The sequence below is a fragment of the Carcharodon carcharias genome, chromosome 8 (assembly GCF_017639515.1).
Source record: "Carcharodon carcharias isolate sCarCar2 chromosome 8, sCarCar2.pri, whole genome shotgun sequence".
Taxonomy (NCBI): domain Eukaryota; kingdom Metazoa; phylum Chordata; class Chondrichthyes; order Lamniformes; family Lamnidae; genus Carcharodon; species Carcharodon carcharias.
The window spans coordinates 9,508,832-9,525,092 of NC_054474.1; the positions used below are offsets into that span (position 1 = coordinate 9,508,832).

Below are 16,261 nucleotides of genomic sequence, written 5' to 3' on the forward strand. Positions count from 1 at the left end.
AGTAAATCAGTTCTGATTGTTTCCTCATCCTTGAGGGATTATCTAATTTATGAGTCTGGAACTAAATCTGTTCTCCATATTTCTCATCCTGACTTTATTGATTTTTTTTTGAGTAATATTGGATTGATTATGCTATTAGCTGTTATTTAATGACTTGTATTATCCAAACTGGCCAGTAGTTTAATCAGGAAGTATCTGAGCCTTGACTAAAGTCTTGGCTGACTGAAATTTCATTTTGTGTTCCATATTTATTCTGTTCTTGCTGGATATGATATATATGGAACCATTCACTGCCACCTTGATGGATGAACATTCATTTAGAATCACCTTCTTTAAGTGTTCTACTGCAATTCATGGTTTGCACAAAATGGTAAAGTGGAAATGAAAATAAATTAATCCAAACTTTTATCCAATTATTGTTTCACTCTCATCGTCATCAAACCACAGGAAAAGTTGGCTACGAAGGAGATGTTTGTAATAACTGATCTCAATTTAATTTGTGTGTTGAATAATTGTATACCTGCATGTTTGTGGTGAGTTTAGTTTGTTTAAAGCTGATGGACAAAAGTTACATTTATGTTTTTGGAGAATCAGCCTGCATTGACACTACAATTAGCTGAGGTGTGAGTGGCTTTGCTTTATTCTGACATATTTATAACGTAAGCATGGCTGAATCAGGTGCTTTGGGACCAACCCAATTTCAGAACCAAGATTCCTTGGAGGAGAGGGTCTTGCTCTGCTTCACTTTTGAGTAAATTTGGCACTTCACATTCATTTCATATTCCGAGTTTAGTTTTGGCACAAAGCAGCTTTAAGCTTTGCAACGCTACTTAACTTGTGGAGTGTGAATGCGCTTCAGGACAACTATATGTTGTGGCTAGCCATCATATATTCTGTTTATAAAGCTTGTAGTTTTTTTTAATTTTGGGACAGGAAGAAGGGTTCATTATATACAGATGAAGAAAATCATTTGAAGCTGTTTTGTAATATTCCACTGCAGTTCCAAGTCGGAGTACAAATGTGTTGACATTTTTGTCACAATATCTTTGATTCAACATATGCAATTTAACTATATACCCTGGAAATTTCACTGTTCAATTTCACAGTATGCATACTTTTCCTCACTGCTATTTGAAGAAAAATTGCTGTATTCTAAACTGATTAACACCTCTTAAACTACCCAGTAGAGAAATTTCATGTAGCTCATTAATACTTAGTTTGTGTGATAGAGCGCAGCATAATTTCTAGGCTTGGATTGTAATGAAAATGAGAGAATTTAGCTTCATTGTACTTTGGAAAGGATTCAACAGTATTCAATTTCATGAGTTAAAAATTTAACACTAAATTGAACTTTACCCTGAGGAAGTGGGGCGATGCATTTGGGAGCTGGTTGTAAGAGTTTAGTATATCAATGGGGTTCAAACTAGGGCATGAATGTCTGACACTTGTGGTGCTTCACTGGTGCCTTCACTCCGTACCCTGTGTTTTAAATTAGGATAAACCCACTCATTGTTTTCAGAGCTGCCTGCATGCCTGCTCTCTCTGCAGAGACTTAACTATTGCATTTGAACTATCATTGACAGAATTGCACATCCCTAAGGATCCATACAAATTTTCAAAAAGTTTGTAATATGCACTTAAATGTACCTCTATGTCTATGTTGCCAGCTTGTGACAGAGAGCTTATTGTTCACTGAAGTCAAGCAGTTTTACCAGTTAGAACAGTCTGCATATATTTGACTGCAAAGTTCAGGATGTTGTTTATCAAAACAAAGCAGCATATTCAAAGGATATTAGTTCTGAAGAGAACTTATACCTGTTTCATGTTTAAAACACAAATATCTTGATCTGTGTGGGCTTTGCTTTATAATAGCAACTTCAAATTATAAATTAACTCACATGTTTTCACAAACTATATAACCCAAATATGATCTGTTTTAATCATTCCTCCCATTTTAACCAGATTCTGTTTTCTGTGAATGTGGGGGGAAATAAGTTATCTTTCTAAATATTCTTTCTCTTATTGCTTACACACAGCACCATTTAGTCCAAGTAGATAAGAGGGAGGGGGACATGGAGAGAGTGTGGGGGTAGTGGATGGGAAAGGGAGGAAGTAGGGGAGATAGTGAATCACTAATATATGTGTTTCCTTTTAAGGTGATTTGAAGCAGTTAATTATTAGCTCCCCTGCTTCTCCAGTGTCCCCTATTGGCCTGTTCCATGACCACCTCCATCCTGTTTCCCCTGTCACTGCTATGTGGAAGCATAGATTGCCACAATTAAAATAGAATTGTAGAGTGGGTGCAACATTCCATTCTCCTCTTCGCATCCAAATACCGAGCTCTCAAAAAGGACATTTACTCAGTCAAGGATTATTGCTACATCACCAATGCCATCTCCAAGGCCCAGAGGGAACCAGTGCTTGCCAATGCAATGTCTTTATTCAATCCTCCAATGATCATGGTGCTGACTCTCCCTTTTAGGTCTTTCCAAAGCCTTCCCTCTGGGACCTCCCACCAGCTGAGAAACTTTTCTGGTCTAGCAACACCGCCTCTCTTATTTTCCACACCCTCATCTGGGAGACATTTCAGTCCCCATATCACCCCTCTTCCACCCCGAACTGACTTTTTGGGGCTTATGACCTTATGAAAGGATAAATTGGGTCATAACCATCTGCCCCCCACCTTCCTTCCACCTGCTCATCTTTTCAAACCTGTGTCCCCTCTTCACCTCCCCTTCAGATCATCTTCCTCTTCCCTGTCTCCTTCCTCACATAATTCCTTGGATACTTCATTGTGCTTGTTCCTCCTACCTTCTGTTGACTCTTTCCCCCACCCCCATGCCACTTTCACATCCCATCTTTCACCAATTTTAACGAGCGACTTGCACATACCCTATGGAGTATGAAAGCTTAGTGGTTACACTACTAGATTAATAATGCAGAGGGATGGATTAAGGATCCAGAGAAATGAGTTCAAGTCACACCATGGCAGCTGGTGAGTTTAAATTCAGTAAGTTAAATAAATCTTCAATTAAAAAGCAGGCACCATAGAGGGATATCTTTAATGGTGAACATGAAGCTCCTGTGAAAATCCATCAGGTTCACTAATACCCTTTAGTAAAGGAAACCTGCCACCCTTGCCTGATCTGACTCCAGGCCCACAATAATGTTGCTGACTTGTTACGCCCTCTGGAATAGGCGAGCAAGCTGCTCTGTTCTTGAAGTCTGTTCATCATCACCACCTCCTCAAGAGCACTAAGGATGGACAATTGATGCCAACTTGCAGTAGTCTCCACATCCTGTGAATGAACTCCCTAACAGCATTCTGGGTGTACCTACGCCACATGGAGTGCAGGGTTTAAAAAAGCAGCTCACCACCACCATCTTGAGGGAGAGATGGTAGTGGAGTGATAACATCACTGGACTAGTAATCCAGTGGCCCACCCTAATGCTTTGGTGACATGGGTTCAAATTCCACCGCGGGAGTCTCCACAAATGTCCCCATCCTCACTGAGGGGGGAACCAAACCGATCAGTGCAAAAGAGAAAGCTTGAAGCATTTGCAGCCATATTCAGCTAGAAGTGCCAAGTGTGGATGATCCATCTGTCTCCTCCTGAGGTGCCCAGCATCACAGATGCCTGGCTTCAGCCCAGTTCAATTCACTGCACATCATATCAAGAAATGGCTGAAGGATACTGCAAAGGCTACAGACCTGACAATATTCTGGCAAGGATTGTGCTCCAGAACTAGCTGCACCCCCGAGCCATCCTGTTCCAGTACAGCTGCGACACTGGCATCTACCTGGCAATGTAGAAAATTGCCCAAGTATGCTCTGTACAGAAAAAGCAGGACAAATCCAACCTGGCCAATTATCACTCCATCAGACCACGCCCAACTGTCAGCTAAGTGATGGAAAGTGTAGTCGAAAGTGTTATCAAGCGACTTGGCAATAACCTACCTGCTCACTGGCACTCAGTTTGGGTTGCAGCAGGGCCACTCGGCTCCTGACCTCATACAGCCTTGGTCCAAACATGGACAAAAGAGCTGAACTCGGTGTGGTGAGAGTGACTGCCCTTTACATCAAGGCAGCATTTGACTGAGTGTGGCATAAGACCATAAGACATAGGAGCAGAAATTAGGCCAATCGGCCCATCAAGTCTGCTCCGCCATTCACTCATGGCTGACAGGTTTCTCAATCCCATTCTCCCGTAAACTTTGATCCCCTTACCAATCAAGAACCTATCTATCTCTGTCTTAAATATACTCAATGACCTGGCCTCCACATCCTTCTGTGGCAATGAATTCCATAGATTCACCACTCTCTGGCTAAAGAAGTTTCTCCTCATCTCTGTTCTAAAAGGTCTTCCCTTTACTCTGAGGCTGTGCCCTTGGGTCCTAGTCTCTCCTAATAATGGAAACATCTTCCCCATGTCCACTCTATCCAGGCCTTTCAGTATCCTGTAAGTTTCAATCAGATCCTCCCTCATCCTTCTAAACTCCATCGAGTATAGACCCAGAGTCATCAAAAGTTCCTTATATGTTGAGCCTTTCATTCCTGGGATCATTCTCGTGAACCTCCTCTGGACCCTCTCCAGGGCCAGCACATCCTTCCTGAGATACAGGGCCCAAAATTGCTCAGAATATTCTAAATGTGATCTGACCAGAGCCTTATAAAGCCTCAGCAGCACATCCCTGCTTTTATATTCTTGTCCTCTCGAAATAAATGCTAACATTGCATTTGCCTTCCTAACTACCGACTCAACCTGCAAGTTAACCTTAAGAGAATCCTGGACTAGGACTCCCAAGTCCCTTTGCACTCCAGATTTCTGAATTCTCTCCCCGTTTACAAAATAGTCCATGCCTCTTCTTCCTACCAAAGTGCATGGCCTCACACTTCCCCACCTTGTATTCCATCTGCCACTTCTTTGCCCATTCTTCTAACTTGTCCAAATCCTTCTACAGCCTCCCCACCTCCTCAATACAATCTGTCCCTCCACCTATCTTTGTATCATCTGCAAACTTAGACAGGATGCCCTGAGTTCCTTCATCTAGATCATTAATCTATAATTCGAGCCTGCTCCGCAATTCAGTATGATCGTGGCTGATCCTCTATCTCAACGCCATATTGCCGCTTTCTCTCCATAACCCTTGATGCCCCTAATATCCAAAAAATTATCTATTTCTTTCTTGAATCTACTCAGTGATCCGGCTTCCACAGCCTTCTGTGGTAGAGAATTCCACAGGTTGACCACCCTCTGAGTGAAGAAATTTGTCCTCGTCTCAACCCTAAATGGCCTGTACCGTATCCTCAGACTGTGGCCCCTGGTTCTAGACTTCCCAACCAGAGGAAACATACTCCCTGCATCCAGTCTGTCTAGCCCCATTAGAACTTTATACGTTTCAATCAGATCCCCTCTCATTCTTCTAAATTCTCATGAAGAAAGGTCCAGTCGAATCAATCTCTCCTCCTACGACAGTCCAACCATTCCTGGCATCAGCTTAGTGAACCTTCGCTGCACTTCCTCAATTGCAAGTATATCCTTTCTTAGGTAGGGAGACCAAAACTGCAGATGTAGTCTCACCAAGGCCTTGTATGTTTGCACTAAGACATCCCTACTTCTGAACTCAAATCCTCTTGTAATGTAGGCCAACATACCATTTGCCTTCCTAATTGCTTGCTGCACCTGCCTATTTACTTTAATTGACTGGTGTACAAGGACACCCAGACCCCATTGTATATTCACATTTCCCAATATATCACCATTTAAATAATTCTCTGTTTTTCATACCAAAACGTAAAACTTCACATTTATCAGTGTTATACTGCATTTGCTATGTGTTTTAAAAGCTAGTCTCAGTAATGATGGCCATGAAACTATCATCAATTGTTGAACCAATCTGTTTCACCTAATGCCCTTTAGGGAATGTAATCTGCCATGCTTACTTGGTGTGGCCTACATGTAACCTCAGATCCACAGCAATGTGGTTGACTCTCAACTGCCCTCTGAAATGGCCTAGCAAGCCACTCAGTTTGATGGCAATTAGGGATGGACAACAGTGATGCCCACATCCCATTAAAGAATTTAAAAAAACATCACCAATGACCTCACTGCTATCCCAATGCATTCGCTCCAAGTGAAAAACAAAAAGAAAGGACCTCTCTCATAACCACAGCCCATCCTAAAGTGCTTTGCAGCCAGTGGAATACTTCAGAAGTATCTACAGATATCCTCGAAGCGTTCACCAAGTCAGGCAGTGTTTGTGGCGATCTCTAGTTGCAATCAGGTATATCACATGGTAGAGGTTGAGCCAGTATCGTGTCTGGACTGGACCGTGCATAGGCCATTACCACTCTATGCGATTTACTGATCCAACAGAGATAAAGAGAATTTTAGAAGTGGAGCTGAAATTGAATGTTTAATACTTCAAGACAGAGCAATCCTGAAAACAGCACTTTGAAAATAAAAGCTGCCACAATCCATTATTTATGTCAGAAAATGTTTTGAGTGTTGGAATGCACAATTTGCCATGCCAACAGCTAACAAAACAGGCAGTGCTGGTAATGGAACAGATCTTAGCACCCTTAGTGCGTAATTGTGTGATGAGATAATTTTGTTGCTTGTCAAGTTGTTTGTTCAATGATTCAGATGATGCCTCTTAGACTTTTGTGTTAGATTCTTGTTCCAGAATTTCTTACTAACGTTATAGTTTTTTTTTAACTAATTGTTGCATTTGCAATGGTATAATTTCTTAATGAATGTTGATTGATTACACACACTGGTTTGAGAATCAGCTTCTAGTCATTAATGAGACCTGGTATGGTGAGGCCACTTGCAATGAAACTGGTGCCATCAATCAATAAACTATCCCCAAGAAGCAATGCTAGATGATAGATCAGTGAATATTTTTCCTGTTTTTTTTCTTCTTTCTCCCCAATAAGACACTTGTTGAAAGATATTTCCATAGACATTGGCAGCCTTCCAGCTCCTCACCTTAGACAGCATTCTAAATTTTAAAGTAATGGACTTGTTGACAGTGAAAGATATCACAGAAATGTGAAGTAATGCACTTTCGAAGAAAGAATGAAGCTATAGAATGGGCCGGTTCTGTTGAAAGGCCATCAGCTTGAAAAATTAACTCTGTTTCACTTTCCGCAGATGCTGCCAGATCTGCTGACTATTTCCAGCATTTTCTGCTTTTATTTTATAAACTAACTGGTACTATTTTAAAGGAGATGCAAGCACAGTGAGATCTGGAGGTTTACAAATTTTCAAAGGAAGTAGGTAATGTTAATAAACTGTTTATGAAACGTGTATTCCTGGACTCTATATATTGTAGCATGGAATACAGAAGCAAGTAAGTTATGCTAAAACTTTAGAAACCACTGGTTAGCCTTCAATTTGGGTATTATGTTCAATTCTGGGAACCACGCTTTATGAAGGATGTCATGATCTTGGAGAGGGGCCTAGAGGAGATTTGCTAGTAAATTACCAGAGAAAAGAAGCTTCAGTTATGCAAAGAGTAAAGGAATTGGAATTGTTCTCCTTCAAAAAAACGAAGTTAAGAGGAGATTTAATAGAGATATTCAATATCATGAACAGTTTTGATATATTTAACGAGAAACTGTTTCCAGTGTCAGGAGGGTCAGTAACCAGAGGAGACATCCTTATGGTAATTGACTAAAATAATAGAGGGGAAATGAGAATTGTTTTTGTGTCAAGCTATAATCATCTGGAACACGTTGCCTGGAATTGTGGATGCAGATTCAACAGTAACCACCATGACAGCTGATGGAATTTAAAAATTCAATTGATCAAAATCTGGAATGTTTAAAAAAAACTAGTCTCAGTAATAGTGCTGTAATTGCTGTAAAAACCTACCTGGTTCACTGATGTCCTTTAGGCAAGGAAATCTGCCATCCTTACCTGGTCTGGCCAATTTGGATTGATTCGGAAGAGTCAGCATGGATTTGTTGAAAGAAAATTGTGTCTAACTAATTTGCTGAAGTTTTTTTTGAAGAGGTAACAGACTTGGTTGACGAGGGCAAGGCTGTTCATGTGGCGTATATGGATTTCCAAAAGACGTGTGAGGAAAGTTATAGGTCATGGAATAAGAGGGACAGTAACAACATGGATACAAAATTAGCTGAGGGGTAGGAGGCAGAGAGTAATGGCTAATGGGTATTTTTCAGGCTAGAAGAAGGTTTGTAATGGAGTTCCCCAGGGGTCGGCATTGGGACCCTTGCTCTTTCTGATATATATAAATGATCTAGATCTTGGTGTGTGGGGACAATTTCAAAGTTCAGACGACACAAAACTTGGGAGAATTGTAAACTGTGAGGAGGGCAGTATAGAACTTCAAAGGACATTGACACATTGATGGAGTGGGCAGATAGGTGGCAGATAGGTTCGATGTGGAGAAATGTGAGGTGATATACTTTGGTACGAAGAACATGGAAAGACAGTGTAAAATAAAGGAAACTATTCTAAAGGGTGTGCAGGAGCAGAGAGACCTGGGTATTTATGTACATAAGTCATTAAAGGTGACAGGACAGGTAAAGAGAGCTGTTTCTAATGCATACAGTATTCTAGGCTTCATTATAGTGGCATAGAGCACAAGAGCAGGGAGGTTATGATGAACTTATATAAGACGCTGTTTAGACCTCAGCTGGAGTATTGTGTGCAGTTCTGGACGCCACACTATAGGAAGGATGTGAACGCATGGGAGAGAGTCCAGAAGAGATTTACGAGAATGGATCCAGGGATGAGATGCTTCAGTTATGAGGAAAGATTGGAGAAGTTGGGACTGTTTTCCTTGGAGAGAAGAAGGCTGAGCGGAGACTTGATAGAAGTTTTCAAAGTAATGAGGGGCCTGGACAAAGTAGATAAGGAGAAACTGTTCCCACTCAAAGAAATCGAGAACCAGAGGGCACAGTTTTAAAGCGTTTTGCCAAAGGAGCAAATGTCAGGTGAGAATTTTTTCACACAGTGAGTAGTTAGGGTTTGGAATGCACTGTCTGAAAGTGGTGAAGGTAGGTTCAATTGAGGTATTCAAGAGGGCATTGGATGATTGTTTCTATTTAGACAATGTGCACGGTTACGGGGAAAAGGCAGGAGATTGGTACTAAGTTAAAATGCTCGGAGAGCTGCTGCAGACACGATGGGCCGAATGACCTCCTTCACCACTGCAACAATTCTGTGACATGTGACGCCAGACCCACAACAATGTGGTTGACTCTTAACTGCCCTCTGAAATGGCCTAGCAAGCCATTCAGTTCAAGGGCACTTAAGGATTGGCAACAAATGCTGGTCTTGCCAGCAATCGCCACATTTCATGAAAGAATAAATTCTTTAAAAAGTAACTTTCAAAATGAGAATTGGATAAATACTTGAAAAGGAAAGATTTACAGAATTATGGGAAAACAGCATGGCTAGGGAACAAATTAGATTGCTCTTTCAAAGAGACAGCACAGGCATAGTGGAACGATTGGCCACCCCTGCCCCACATGATCTAATGATCCTGATCCTCCATGTACATAGTGCCCAAACTGTTCACTCCTTTGCAAGAAGTCAGTGGGAATCGATCCATTATAACAGCCCTAGTCTAAACCTTCCTTTGAATGATTCGGACTTGCAAATTATCAGGATATGAATAAAGCGCATATACAATGCATTTAAAAAAAATTAATACTCGGCATCCAAAGGTTAAATTTATAAAGGCCACATCTAATCTTTTGAATTGGCCTAAAGCAATTCCATTACCAGGGTGATTCGGTAATCTGGCCACATCTGTTGTATTCAAATTTGAAAACAAGGTTAGGACTTAATGTGCCAAGTTCACTTGCCAAATGAAACAACAGTATCTGTGGGTGGAAATAATTTAGAAGAGTACCACTATTGGGATGGATACTAAAATAGAGTTCATTGTCCCAACTACAATTTACTGGGTCCATGTGCATTTGGAGTCAAGACACACCGACAGTGCAGTTTCATAATCCCCTGAGTGGCTTTGGTCGCATCAATCTATGCTCTCCGTGTGTTGAGTATTCTTTGGAGCGCTAGTTTGTACTAAACCATCTTAAATATACAGAAAATGTATTTGTAACTTGTTTTGTTCATTTATATTTCAGACAAATGACCCTTTTATTGCTAGCACTTTGCCTAATGCCCCCTGTAGTTTTCAAGCAGTGCCTCATTCAGCCACAACAAAATTACACTGCTGATCTGCACAATGTAAAAATATTTTCTAGAGCTTAGTGCAAATCAAAGTGCATTTGAGAATAAGCATAAATAGATTTTAAAGGAACGGAGGAAAAAGAGTAGGCCATTCAAGCCCTCAAGCTTGATTATGCCATTTAGTGAGAGCTGATCTGTATCCTGACTTGATTTGCCTGCCATGCTCCATATCCATCCTGGCTAGCAAGTCTGTCAATCCCAGATTTAAAGTTATTAATTTGAACTGAAATTTATTGCTTTAAGGAAAGAGAGTTCTACACCTCTACCATGTTTCCTAACTTCTCTCCTAATGGCACACACTCTAATGTTAAGCTTATGTCCCCTTGTCCTATACTCCCACCAGATGAAAATGCTTCTCTCTTCTGACTTAGCAATTCCTTTCAGAATGCTAAAAACCTAAATCAAATTACCCCTTAACTTTCTATATTCTTGGGAATGCAAACCTAGTTTTTGTAACCCCTCCATAATTTCTGGGAACTCTGCTACAGCCTTGAATTCAATGTCAAATTTTCCAACTCGCAGCCCTTGGAGGTTGGCTGCAGGTGCAATGCCCACATCTGCTGCACTGGTCAAGGTCCACAGGATTGAAGATTTTATGGGCAGGAACAAGTAATGTACACAGGATTTCAGTTGACACCTCTTTAACAGCTGAGTAGACTGGATCCCACCCACACAGAGTCACTTCCTTAAGAGAATTGGATTTGAAAGTGTGTTGAAAGATCTAGCCTCTGACCTCAAGGCAATTTGCGTACATATCAGCTTTAATTGAAAAACTACATGGTATAAAGAGGTTTAACTCTTAGATTTGTAAAAGAATTGTTAATCAGGTCCAAGTTTTAAGCAATCACTTTTTTTTTGAGGTGTCTTCATTGCCGTAATGTAGGAAACATGTTAGCTAATTTGTGCACAGCAAAATCCCACATAGAGTAATGTGATGATGGCAAGATAACAATCTTGATTGAGGGACTAGTGCTGGCCAGAACAGACCGACTCTTCTTTGAAAGGGGAAAAAAACTCTTGTGCGAAATAATGCCATAGGGTTATTTACACCCAGCTGAGAAGACAGACAGGACTTTGATTTAACATCTCTTCCAAAAGATGCCACTTCTAACAGTTGCACTCCCTGCCCCGCACTGGAATGTCGGCCTAGATTTTGTGCTGAAATCCCTGAAATGGAACTTAAAGCAGTGAATAGACTATGCCATGTTTTAACTGACGTGTTCTTGTGAATATACCTACCTTTATGTTACCTTTTGTTTTTGCACTCCAAATTCTATATCTTGGATGACAATTGGAGTGTGCTATAAAATTACAGTGGGTTAAGAAAATTCTGTGATTACAAAAGATTATATGCATGCTATTTATTTATATTATTCTGAGACTACAGAATGGTATGTCCTGTAACTTCCCATTTTTTTTCTGAAGTATCAATTCAATTTATTTGTTTTTAGCTCCTGAATATAATTTTTGTTAACTTTCATATTTTTAATATTAGCACACTTATGCAGAGGATAAATGCTGGAGAATGATGGTTAAAACAAATTGAATTATGCAGACAGCATGATATATATGCCTAGTACATAGTGGTTGAACCATGTTCCTTTTGAAGGTTACATCAATATGTTTTCACCCAAAGTACATCAAGCTGACAGCTTTTCAGTTTATTGGAAAAATTGCTGTGAATATAAACCTGTTTGTGGTTGCTTTTGTTCATCGTGGGTCTGGTTTGTAATTCCCAGAACAATAATGTAGACATTAGAAGATCTATGGTTTGGAAATAGTGAATGAAATTAATTACTCCTGAGTTTTGATGTAGGTTAAGGATTATGGTAGATGGTTTAAAGCAATATTCAGTGAATGCTCAAGGTTAAGGCTTCATAGGCTCACAATACTTGAATATTCATGTCAGATATGTTTCTCTCTTATAATCAAAAAAAAAATCATTATAACTCTGCTGGCTGACTGACATTCACCTTTTAATTGCTTTTCTGACATGTGGTCACATTTAGGAGAGTTGCCAGGATCTGGGAAGCGCTACCTGAAAAGGTGGTGAAAGCTGATTCAATGAGTAATTTCAATAGGGAGTTGGGGATGAGGAACTTAGGGTTATGAACTAAAAGCTGGGGTGCAAGACAACAAGACTGTTCTTTCAAAAAGCCAGCACAGGAACCACTGGCTGAATAGCTGCCTCCCATGCTGCAATTTTTTATTATTCTCTAACATGTTTGATTATTTTGGTTTTTTGAGATTTTTTTTAAGTAAAATATTTTTCTCACACATACTTCAGAGTAAACCCACTTGAAAACTACTTCAATAATTAAAGCTTTATATCCATGACTGTAACATTAAAGTTAGCTGCTTCCTGTGCACCAAGCCTCTTGAGTTCAAATGAGTTCAAAAAGAAGTACTTTTATGTTCACCAATTTTGCTAAGCTAACTTTGATTGAGGATACGTTTTTACCATCTAAGCCAAACTGAGATTGAATAGTAAATGGCATAAAACATGCACTTGAAGAGGGCTAATTTGCAGGGTTATGTGGAAAAAGCTGGACAGTGGGACTAAATTGGACAGCTCTTTCAAAGAGCTGGCACAGACTTGACAGGCCACATGGCCACCTGTGCTGTAAAATTCTATGCAACACCATGGAGCAAGGTAGTCAAAGTAAATCAAGTATATTTGCACTGTCTGTGTCTACCCATCAAAGAGGGAGGTTTCCCAGTGTCTCCAAAGGCAATTGCTAACACTGCTGTTGGAGGGACAGGCCACCAGCTAAGTAACCAGCTCGCTCATAGAGGCCAACAATGCAGGTTCTCACTCACTGGCTCTTACTTAGCACCTTAGCTAGAGGAAAAGGTCTGACAGCCAAAAAACAATGTTGCGAATTGAACACTGCGTTTGTGCAGGTATCTATAACTTAGAAGCATGTGGGATCTGCTCTACAACATAAAAGCTTCATATTATCTGTGTGAACTGCCTCTTGTAGTGCTTCTGGAATAAAAAGAAGATACTATGACTGACGTAACCAGGAGGCAGGATGCTTAACTTAATTTTGGTCTCGTATGCTTCTTCCCCATAGCCTACAACAACTGTGAAAGAAGATGGAAGGGGAGAAATGAGTGTGCCCATTCATAAACTAGATAACATAGCCTCAAATGAGATGTAGCATAAATGCTTAGAATATAGTTCCCGAACTTGACAATGAAATATAAGACTATAGTATATAATCTGGCACACATCAAATACTGAGCCACAGAGAGACAATAGATGGTTTAAGTTATGCTTCTTTCTGGTACTATCAAAGGAAATGTGTTCCTCTGTTGTATGCCAAATCCTACATCAGGTTAACACTGCCCTGAAGCACTTAATCTCGAACAAGAGCTGCACGACTGTCACTATTTAACAAGTATCATAAAATCATGAGCATGTGTAGTCGGAATGGTCTTTTGGTCATGTTCCAAACCTGTGTTAGCCTGCTCCATAAAATAAATTCCTCAGTTCATAGAAAAACCCGAACTCATGAGAAAAGTATTTTTGGATGGTGGGTAAGGAATGAATTGATCCAACCAATTATTTCATTTTGTAGAAACATTTGCTGTAAGCTTGAATTTCCATTCAGTATTTTTATTTTTAAGTGCCCCATTTTTGTTTGTTACATGGTGATGACTTAAAACAAAACAAAATGGTGATGAATTAACCTATTCCCTAGCCTATTGAACAATATAGTCTGATTTGAATAAACATATTTTCTGGACTGCTGCTATTGTTAAACTCCATTTTCAGAGTGTCAGTCTCCTGCCAAGTTGAGCAGCATCTGGGTAGCAGTGAGGGCCTATTCGGGTTAAATGGCTCTATTGGGAATGTGATGTGGGACAGCTGATCTTTATAGAAAACTGGTGCTGTAAAGAAAAATGTTTTCACGAAACTCAGCCTGAGCTGTAATCGATTATGGAAGAAAAATGTTGGAGTGAGGAAGGGTGAAAGGATCCTTTTTGCATAAATATTTCTCTGCTTTTGTCATCCTTTTGAATGGGATAAAAAAGCCTTTTTTAACTTCCTGTGAGCAGTGCTTCTGTGCTAATCCTTTATCCACACTTTTGGAAGACAGAGACATGATAACAGATGTGCTCAATTGACGTCACAACTTTTTCGGTCAGGGAGCACCTCTTCAGGGACTTGCAGATTTTTGCCTTTTTTATTTCCTCGTGCAAATTGAGTGCAGTAATTTGTATCATTAGCTCAAGTGTTTCTCTGTTCACAACTAACCAGCAGGGCAAAACTGACGGTGCGAGTTCGGGAACTGTCTTGCTGCTGCAGATTGGTGGGACGTATTCTTCTGGATGCTAATCTTCATATTGCTTGATGAGCCTTTTCGATGACTATATCTGTAGCTTACGTCAGCTAGTGATCGCCACTCCCGTGGTCTGGCATGCTCATTTTTGATGTTCCCAGAGTTCAAAGAACACTGGATTACATGTGATTACATTGCTACAACTGGCCTGGGTATCCCTGTGGCAGAATCGTGGACCCAAGTCTTGTATTCAGGATCTGGGAGCCAGTTTCTGCAATGCAATTGTAAGAAACTGGCATGTTGACATTGCAGGCTTGTGACACAAACTTCTCCCTACAGATCCATTCCTTTCATCCCATTGACAAAATTTTGATGTATCAGCAAATATTCCCTTCACTTCAACCCACAATCCTGAATCCAGACCAAGTCTGTCTTCCAGATCAATTAGTATCTGTCATAAAACCAATGTATATTTTCTCGATCTCTATCTTTATGCAACTCCCAAATTCGCAGCGATTTGGAGTGTAAATGCAGCACAAGGTACACTATGGAAATGTGCAAACCAAGAAGGTTCCACGTTGAATTCCTGGTTTGTGCTAAGTTGGTCAGCCTTAGCCTGGCTGGAGGCAATAGTTTGTGTCAATGCACTCAGGCTTAGGAAGATATAACTCCGTGATGTTTCCTATCCCTTGCTTGCTGTGGAGTGATTGCTATGGGGACATATGTGTGCATGCATATATTAGGCAGGAATAGAACTGAGGTATTGTGTCCACCATGATCAAATCACCTACAGGCACCCACCTTCTAAGCTCACAAATGAAGCATACCAGCAGGGGAAGTACTGAGGGTTGATTACGCTTCTTGAACTGTGCAAATCTCAGAAAATAAGGGGGAGAGGTTGGATGTTTTTTTTAAACAAAGGTTATCTAGCTTGTGTGAATATCATTATAAAATATTTGTAAATGTAACCTTAATCACAGGTATGTGATTGTTATCCCGAATATTGAGAACTTTTCAAAATGTACTTTAAGGTATACATAGTTTGTAAAGAATAGTTCTGCTTTTACTTCAGCATTTAATACTAAGCCACCTGACATATGTAAAGCAAATGAGGTTTTAGTGGCATTATAGTTCTTGGCTATTTTGGAGGTGCCTGATATGCCTTGCACGTTGCTCCTGAGCAGTCTGAGTAACTGTGTCTGAGCAACTGACAAAGACAAAGTGAAAGTATTGCTACATTATTAATATTCTTTGTAAGGTTGGATGATGCTTTCTTGATATTCTGGCTCAGTACAGTGGTGCTGCCGACAGCACTGAAGATTGAAACAATGCTTGGAGCAGAGTAATGTTTTCACCTCCCTGCACCTGCCCAGAGTGTTTAGAAAAATTATGCAATGATTTCCTTGAACTGTTGTGAACAATGGGGACTGCAGGAGAGGAAAATCAAATGACAAAATTGGCTTTTTGTTGTTGCACTTGATTTTCCAGTGAAATAGACTGAAAAGCCATGAACAATATTTGATTTTTATTAATCAGTTCAAAAAATGTAGACTTGGAATGCTTGTTAGGCTGTGTCCTTTCGTGCCCTGATGCTGCTCTGAGACCTTTATGCTGGTACATGAAAGGGAAAGGTGCCATGCTATCTATGAGGAATCAGTGCAGGATTATCTCATGATTTTGCTTCTGCTTCACCCTTACCAGCTGCGTAATGGTAGCTGAGGAGCTTACCTTTTATCT

General features: G+C 40.3%; 1 protein-coding gene across 2 annotated transcripts in view; it reads left to right on the forward strand.

Moving 5' to 3' along the window:
- The window catches only part of LOC121280875 (protein diaphanous homolog 1-like), a 342,942-nt gene that overhangs the window by 156,078 nt on the left and 170,603 nt on the right, over positions 1 to 16,261 (forward strand). The gene's annotated exons all lie outside the window — the stretch shown is intronic.